Source organism: Balaenoptera musculus, unplaced genomic scaffold (genome assembly GCF_009873245.2).
Source record: "Balaenoptera musculus isolate JJ_BM4_2016_0621 unplaced genomic scaffold, mBalMus1.pri.v3 scaffold_56_arrow_ctg1, whole genome shotgun sequence".
Classification (NCBI taxonomy): Eukaryota; Metazoa; Chordata; class Mammalia; order Artiodactyla; family Balaenopteridae; genus Balaenoptera; species Balaenoptera musculus.
Genome location: NW_023503242.1, coordinates 305,958 through 315,516, shown reverse-complemented (window position 1 = coordinate 315,516; position 9,559 = coordinate 305,958).

Sequence of the window (9,559 nt, the reverse complement as noted above, 5' to 3'; positions counted from 1 at the left end):
ACAAACCCTTGACTACAAAGTCTAAGGTAAGTGATGAACCTATGCCTGACTCTGAATTCTTGGAATGTTCCTGTCCAGGTACAAACAGTTCTTCAGGAGTAGCACTCTTATTAAGGTTAAATTAATTCTCTTTTCAGTTATGAGGAAAATATTAAATAAAATTTAAAAGCAATAGAATTAATCGAAGCACCAGAGTTTAATCACAAATCATGTGTTTATTCTCGTGGCTATTCATACTTGACGTGTGCATACATATTTGAATACTAATATAACAGTTAACATCATTTGTGTTCTAGTTTTTAGTTACTATTCAAAGTTAGTTCCTGATTAACCATAGTGTTTCTAAGTATATTTACAACCTCATAAAAATAGAAAGTCACTAACTGATCAATAATGACTGTATTGAAAGAAAACTGGCCCATTCTTACTGAGCACAAGGTTTCATTGTTTTGAAAGACACACGCTCGCTCAGTAGTGCTTACATATGTTCAAGCGCTGATCCACTGAAGTGGGGTTGCTTTATTTCTTGTTACTTGTTACCAAAGTCTGCATTTAACATTTCTCAAGATACTTCACCATCTACACATTTCTGCTCTCCATTTGTAATACACTTTCCGACAGTTGATATTGTAGAGAATATTTTTTCCTGGATCTAAGCACTCATGTTTTTGTGTAGTCATTAGCAGTTGTTTCTGTTCTGAAGTGTGCAGTGAGCATCTCTGGATTGGCCTGAGGTGACCAGCTGAGTGACTATAGCAGCTCACTTAACTCCTCCGTCACTGAGGAGCCTGGACGAATGTGACCTTAAGGTCCCTTGTGTTTATTCTTCAGCATATTTCCTGAGGATTGTACACACTGGGGACACATTAGTGAACGAAACACAAGGGACCCTGCTCTCACGTTGCTGGGGGGAGTACACAGACACCTGTAAATGAAAGTTTAAGAAAAATAAGTTTGAAGAGTGCTACCAAGACAACAAAGCTGGCGACGACCAAAGCCCAGAGCGCCCGGGACAGCCAGCCAGTCTCACCACAGCAGGGCATTCCCTGCTGCTGACTCAGCCTCCTTCGTTACAGATGGCATTTGAGATGTGACGGGAAAAGAGAAAGCTCTAATGTGCAATGGGCTGGGGAGAGGCTAGCGTCAGACGAGGGGGGGCCCTGAGGCATTTCTGAGGAGCTAATATCTGAGCTGCCATTCAGGTGAGCAGAAGCCACCAGTCCTTTGAAGGTCTAGGGTAAGGGCATCCTAAGCAGAGGGAAGAGCAAGGTCGGAAAGTTGGAGATGGGTCCAAAGCCGGATGGTGAGAAAACACTGTGGCTCCATCGTCTTGAGTGAGGGGCATGAATGATGAGGTGGAAGGGGAAGGGGAGGGATGGGCCGAGTCAGGGCCTGGCTCAGGCTGGGAGTCTGTGGTCTGAGATTTGCTCCTGCTGTGAACGCTGCTCTACGTTCCTAGTGCACATTAGATGTCCTGTGCCCACACAGGGGGAAGACAGAGGGTCTAGCAGTCGTATTGGGCTGGAAGCAGTAGGCAAGGCACCAGCAAGATCACAGGGTCTGAAATCAGCAGGGACGTTCGTGACATCAGTGAGCCAATTTCTAACACAGGAGACTGAAGGCCAACTTCAGCAGTCTTGCTCAGCATGAGCCAAAATGTATTCATTTATAAATTTGCATAACTATTGTCTCAAAGAAAAAGTTCATCTTTCTGAAGGTCACATAGAAAGGCTACAAGGGAACCAGACCTTAGAAATCCTACTTCTGTTGAAGAAAGTCACCAGGAAATTGCTTGGAGAGTTTAAGGAACGTGTATCTTTAAAATAAAGAAAGAAAAGATGGAAAAATAAGAGGAGTTCAGGGGTGAAGGGGCTCATTCTAAGCCAGCAGGCTGTGTCTGGTGGTAGGCAGTCGCTCAGTGCTGCACACTCCTTCCCCTGTTGCCAGGATCATTCGTATTGTGCTTTATCTGCACCACTTACAAACGCAATTTAGCTGAAATAACTCTTACTGACTCAGCTAGCTCTCACTTGACGTTCTCAGCTCACGGGCATGTGGAGTCTGCAGGAACCCCCTCCTCCAGAGAAGGTGCAGGGTCTCCACTTGACACATGTGTCCCCTGTCCCATCATTTCACCAGTGTCACGTGGCCTCCCTGCTTGCCTCTGCACTGCATTGTTCCTGACGGGATCTCTTTTTAGGTGGCGTAATCGTTCTTGTCAGCCATCACCTCAGCATCAATGCCCTCTCACCTGCAATTTTACTTCTATATTCTTTGAAAGAGGATTTCAACAAATTCTCGATTTGAACATGTATATTTTGTATTTATTGATTTTTATGCATCCTTCAGTGTATCCTATGCTCTGGCTTCTGCCCTTACCTTGTCGTGAAACCCCTGTCTGAGTTTATCAATGACATCTAATCTCCCTTCCCGTTACCTCTTTAACATTCTTCTCCACCCTTCTGTGACACATGTCACTACAGACACATCCTCATTGCCATGACATTCCGTCTTTCCTTTGGGATGCTTATTATGCCTTCCTGCTTCTCTGCTGCGTCGTGGACCCGTGTGTGCTCTGCCCGCCACTCCCAGCAGCCTCCCCCCTTGCTCTTCCCTTGGGAGTCCCTGCCTCCCATTTCAGCCGTCATTACTGGGCACCAGCTCCCAAGGACTTATCTCCAACCTGACTTCCCCTGTCCCTGCATCTGGGCTCTGTAGCATGTTCCCCTGACTAATTATCATGCATGAAACCTCATTCCTCTCCCTCTTCTTCTCCTCAGTTACATACCCTGTGGATGCCCCCTCTCTCCTGGATCCCCAGGCTCCATGGTTCAGAATCATCCATGATCCATTTCTCTATATATGGGAGGTTATCTGGCCATGTTGGGTCCAGCTCTAATGGAGTGAGATGAGCAATGATGGGCAGAGGGCAAAGTAGACACAGCAGGTATGTACAAGGTCAGGCTATGATTGGGTGAGAATAAAGGGCAGTGCTCAGAAGAAGAGCAGATAATGGAGGGTTTCTGAAGGTAGAAAAGATTGGGGAATATTTTTAAACACAGGTGGAGAGGAGGTCTCACAGAGAGGTTACAGTTTAAAGAAAGCAGAAGTCTCATTGCTAGTTTCCTCAGAAGGATTCAGCAACTCACTATCTTTACATAGTAACATCTTATCAAGTGTTCTTTCAGTTAGAGAAACTCCAGGTTACACATCCCTTGGAAACTTATCCTATAAATTTTCTAGCAGTGGAAAACCATAGGCCAAGGTTATGCATGGCAGTGTTGTTTGGAATACCAAAAGATCAGTAAATGTTGGTGTTTATTCCCATGTGGAGTGGTGAAGTGAGCTGGTTTTCTTCTTTGTGTTTTGTCTAAATCTCCTTCTTGGCCATCGCACAAACGTATGAAGCAGAGTTGCAGTGTGACAAGTGTGCTCCTATTACCAAACACAAGTTCCTGTGCTTGATGCCCATTGAGGCCAAGCAAAGTGGAATATCAGAGTTTGGAGCAGAGAAAGGTGTTTTGCAGGGCCAGACAAGGAGATGGGTAGCTTGTGCCCAACAAAAGCCCAAACTCCCCAAAGGCTTTCAGCAAAGCATTTTGAAAGGCCAGGTGAGGGGGGTGAGGTTGGTTGTTGCAAACTTCTTGGCGCAGGAAAATCCTTTGTCCACGAAGGTCAGGTCACAGTGTTCCTGTAAACCTCCAGCAAAAGAAATGTTCTCTGTTTTGCAACTTTTATGTCTATATGGATGAAACCTGTCATACCCTTAAAGGACAGAGCCTTGAGAATGGGCTATCTTGCCTATTTCTGGCTAGAGGCCACAAAGAGAGGCCACAAAGAGTTTGGCTGAGAGACCCTAGCAGCCAAACTAATAAACTCATCCGTCTTTTCTATGAGCCTGACAAAAATTCTGACTTGCCTTGGGCAAGTAACTGATTTCCAGGCTGGCTTAAGCCCAGAGAGTGCTTTCTTAACTCAAAGGGAAGGCAATAGAACACAGAGGTTAAAGTAAAGAAACATCCACTGTGGAGTGAAATTCGTTCTTCCCTATGATGACACTCCTTACTATGTGTCTGATCGCCGTGCATCTGGGACAGTGTGTGCCCGAGCGCCCACTTTCCTTTCCACGAGTGTGGCTGTGATGGGACCAGAGGTGTGAATGGGAAGGTAAGTAGGGATGCCTTAGTCCTCTTTTACCTCCCAGCCAAAAGGCTCTTAATCTGAGAGGCTTATGGAGGCCAGGGAGCCTGGGTCCTGCCTGAAATCACGTATAAAATGTGTTTGTGCACAGGCTTTTGTTCATATAAGATTAAATGCTCTGGGTCCAGCCTCTCCAGAATATTTTATCAACATTTCTAGTCTTTAGTTATTCTTCTGAATTGTACCAGAACACACAGCTACAGAAATTTCAACACATATTAATTGTTAACTGTACTGAGTAAAAGTAAGCTTTCGAGGATTGGGGGAGACTGGTCGTTGAAAAGGTGTAAAAACATTCTGTGAAGTACTTCGAATTGAGAGCATTCGAGCCTGCACTATGAGTGTTACCAAATATTTTAATCAATAGTAGTTTGTTTCCCACTTGTGAGCTGCTAGGTTAAGTTTTTCTGTTTGTTTCTCTGTTAGTTTGTTTTTTCTACCTAAGAAAACCTAACTTATCAAGTCTGTCTGTCTGAACAGGATCACAGGACAAAAAGTTCAGGGCTGGTCCCAAGTACATTTTTAGATGGCAGAGCCTCTTTCTGTGGTTGATTGTAAATGTTTCATAGGCATCATTTCAGATGGCTTTGTGCTCTTCTAAAACTACCCTTCCAGGCTAATGTGCTTGTACTTAGTGCACTAATGCATATAAATATTTATACTTCCGTGGCAAGTGTGGCAAGCTGCTTAAAATCCAAACAAACAAAACACTAGGGAACTGAAGGTTTTGTTTGTTTGTTTTTTGTTTTTTTTAATGGACTAAAGTTGCCATTTGCTGTTCAATCTGTAGACATGCCCAGTGTATATAGTCTGAGCCTTCTCTGCTGAGAGCTACAGTAACTAGGATATCAAGGTAAGTTAGACTCACACGTCTTTCTAATTATACTCTATATACAATGAGTTATGTAGTTATATTTATACTCTGTCTCCAGAATTCACAACCTCTGTTTGCAGAAAATAAGAAATTTGGAAATTATTTAAAATTGTGGGAGATGTAGAAACCAGTATCAGGCTATCCCGTGCTTTCTGTAGATCCAGATTATCCAGGAATAAAATGCCTTTAGGGACCCGGAGCGGAAATGCTCCTTGGCTCTCTCACGCTTGGTCAGGACCGAAGCCCAGGGCTCCCTGAGCTGCACTGCCAGCACGGATGCCCCGCTGCTCAGCACCGCGGGGGCGTTGCCTGCTGCCCACTCGGCCTCCTTTATTTTATATGGCATTGGACACATGGCAGAAAAAGAGAAATCTCTAAATTGGCAGAATCCACCAGGTATGCAAAAACGGTGTTTTTTAATGTTGGTTTGGGTTGTTTGTTTTTCATGTAGCAATCCCTGACAGAACAGGCCCAAACAAGTTTTGAGACTATAATGTACCTTTGCTTCCACTGAGAGACCTTAGCAGCCAAACTAATAAACTCCTCCGTCTTTTCTATGAGCCTGACAAAAATTCTGACTTGCCTTGGGCAAGTAACTGATTTCCAGGCTGGCTTAAGCCCAGAGAGTGCTCAAGGAATGTTCTAGTGACTTCAGTAGATAACAGTGTGCAGCCAGGGTTTCATAAATTGTGCTTCGCATGTGTTCTGGTTTTAATCCTTAAATAATGAGATACATAATATATATATGGAGAGAGAGAGAAATCAACAATATTTGCATGTGAGTTTATTAGGAGTGTAAACATATAAAAATGTTACTAGCTCTTTCTTTGCGATAGAGATGTGCATGATTCTTATTTTCTTGGTACTTTATACATTTTGAAAACACATTACTCACCTAGTCAGGGTAAAAACCAATTTAAAAACCCTGAAGCATCCAAAATTTAGATGAAAATTTCTGGGGTATTAATTTTAATTAGGTAAAGACTTATTGATATTTCTTGGAGTGCATTTATTTTAGAGTTATTTAATGAAAGTAAGTTGAAGATGTTGTTAAGACAGTGTGGGGCTCCACCACAAGAAAAGTTCAAAAACTGGCTTTAATCATCTCAGATAGTCAGGGTCATTACTTTTTTAAATCTAAAGTTAGCGAGCAGGGACTATAATGCCTATTGAACTACTAACCCTCCTTTATGGATTTTCATACTTCAAAATGTTGTTCTTCACACCTATTGAAGCTCATACTACATTAGCATTATATTATAATATTCTATATTTAACTATACAAAAGCCTACAGTATTTTTGATTGCATAATCTGAGAACTGAATTCATTAAGAGAAAATGACTCAACGGAACATGGAAGCCAAGGTAGGCTTTAAACCTTAGTACTCCTTTTTTCATAATGTGTTACATTAATTATTTAAAAATAATTGTTAAAGTCCCTATGCTTCAATTCCTTCAACTGCAGTTCATGATCCTTAGGGATCTCCAGATTTAAGGCCATATATGCTCTTTCATAGCCATCTTGGAGATAGATATTAATACATTGTCAGTGTTGTAATAAGGTATTGCTCTAACATGCCTGACATACAGGGAACAATTTGAACATATTCTGAATCTCACTTGTGTTCACATGTAATTTTGTCCAGAGAAACAGTTGGTGAATAAATGCACAGCTGCATCCAGAAGAACCTAGCCAGGTGGAAAAACACAAAACACACACTTGCACACACCTCAAACAGCTACCCCACTCACATCAGACGTTAGAGCTTCTTATGGGATTTCAAATCACCCTTCTCTCACTGCTTCACAATCACCCACAAGCTGTAACCCTTCTGCCACCCAGATTAACCAGCAAACTGCAGACCCTCTTCAAGATAAAGTGCCATATTTGTTGTGGGTAAATATTTAAACATTTAGCACGTATAATTACACTACCTTTTTTAATAGGGTTTGTCTTAGTTTGGGCTGCTGTAACAAATATACCATAGACTGGGTGGTTTTGACAACAAACATTTATTTCTCACAGTTCTCAGGCTGGGGAGTCCAAGATCAAGGTGGCAGCATTTGTCTGGTGAGAGCTGTTTCCTGGAGAGGTATTCTCTGGTTGAAGAGCAGAGAAAGCAAGCTCTCTGGTGTCTTTTTTATAAAGGCACTAATCCCATTGATGAAAGCTCCACCTTCCTGACTTAATTGCTTCATGAAGTAACATCACATAACTTCCAAATAACATCACATTGGGAATTGGTCTTCAAAATATTAATTTTAAGGGGAAACAGAAACATTCAGCCCCTAGAAGGATCTTACTTTTTAATGTACCAATGACAGTTTTTGAGTATTGGGCCCTAAAACCATTTCCCCACAAGCCCTTTGGTTTTGGTTTTCTTGTTGTTGCTTTTCATTTTAAAATAGATTTTTTTCACCTTTATTGTGGTATAATCAAGAAACCTTCGTACTGTTTTCCATAGTGGCTGCACCAATTTACGTTCCCGCCGACAAGTGCACAGGATTTCCTTTTCTCCATCTTAGCTAACACTCATTCTTTTGTGCTTCTGGGGGCAGCCAGCCTAATGGGTGTGAGGTGATATCTCACTGTGCCTTTGATTTGTATTTCCTTGATGATTACTGATGTTGAACATCTTTTCATGTATTGTTGCCCATTTGCATGTCTTCTTTGGAAAAATATCTATCCCGTTCTTCTGCTCATTTTTAAACTAAATTGTTTTTGTTTTGTTATTGTTGTTTTGCTATTGACTTGTATAGGTATTTATACAATCAGCATACTAACCCCTTATTAGATATTTGCAAATACTTTCTCCCATTACATAGTGTGCCTTTTCACTTTGTTGATGGTTTCCTTTGCAGTGTAGAAACCTTTTAATTTTATGTACTTCCACCTATTTATTTTGGCTTTTGTTGTCCTTGTTTCTGGTGTCATATCCAAAAACAAAAACAAAAACATTGCCAAGACCAGTGTGAAGGAACCAGTCCCCTGTACTTTCTTGTAGGAATTTTAGGGTTCCATATCTTAAATTTTTCTTTAATACACTTTCAGTTGATTTTTATGAGTGGTATAAAATATGGATCCTGTTTTATACATTTGCATGTGGCTGCCAGTTTTTCAAGCACAATTTATTGAAGAGACTATCCTTTCTCCATTGAGTATTCTTGGCCCTGTTGTCAGACGTTAGTTGACTGTACATGCAGGGGTTTACTTTAGAGCTCTCCATTCTGTTCCATTGGTCTGTGTCTATGTTGATGCAAGTATTATACAGTTTTGATGACTATAGCTTTGCATTGTAATTTGAAAGCAAGAAGTGTGATCCCTCCAACTTTGTTCTTCTTTCTCAGGATTGCTTTAGCTATTCAGAGTCCTCTGTGTTTCCACACAAATCTTAAGATTGTTTCTTCTTTTTTTGTGAATAATGCCATTGGAAATTTGATACATTACATTAATTTTTTAAATTACATTAAATCTGTATGTAGATTGCCTTGGGGAGAATGGAAATGTTGCCAACATTAATTCTTCCAATCTATGAACATGGAATATCTTTCCATTTATTTTGTAAACACTTGTACCTAAATCTTTGTCAGCATCTCTGATTATTTTCTTTATATGAATTCTCAGAAGTAGAATTACTAGCTCAAACACCATAAATATTTTACAATTTTTAATGCGTATTACCAAATGATGCTCCAGAAATAAATGGTACCATCTACATTTTTCCAATCCAGCATCTAAGAATGCTGGTCTCAATGCATCCTCACCACATTTACCTTTGTAGTTTTTCTGACACCTTGCTAGTTAGACATACAAAAAAAAAAAAAAGTTACTTTCACATCTGGATGAAGTGTTTATGGAGATTCTGACTATTGGGAAATTCTAAGGAGGATAACTTTAAGTGTTTAGATATGATTTTACTTAATTGTAGCTGTTTCTTCCCTAAAAAATTATTTTGGGGGTTGAATACAGGAGTGTGCCTGTGTTTATTTTCCTCCTGGAGTTTGAAGCCTCTGCCTGTCATCCTGTTGCTCCCACTTTGTACTTTCCTATTGTTCGCCCACTACCCTGACCTGTCACCTCCCCTAGCCAGAGACACTGTTAATAACGGAGTTCCACCAGCAATTTGCCAGCGAGTCTAATGAAAAGCACACACAGGCTGATGATTTTCACCTGGGTCCTGAACTATGAATTAATGTGATTTGTCTGGAAAAACTCTCATAAAACATGAACTCTGTTAGGGAGTGGGTGGGTGATGAGTGAAAACTGTGTGTGGGGGGCAAAGACATCCATTTGGCTCCCAACAGCCTGGCCCACTTCTCTCCTAGAGCAACTGAACACTCGATATTTAACTGAGTGCAGGGCTGCCCGAGACTACAGACGTTCTCGGCCTCCTGTGCAGCTGGGTTATTTGTGAGACTAAGCTCTCCCTCCAAGATGGAAGGAAAGAAATTTGTGCAACTTCTAGGATATTTCGTACATGGGA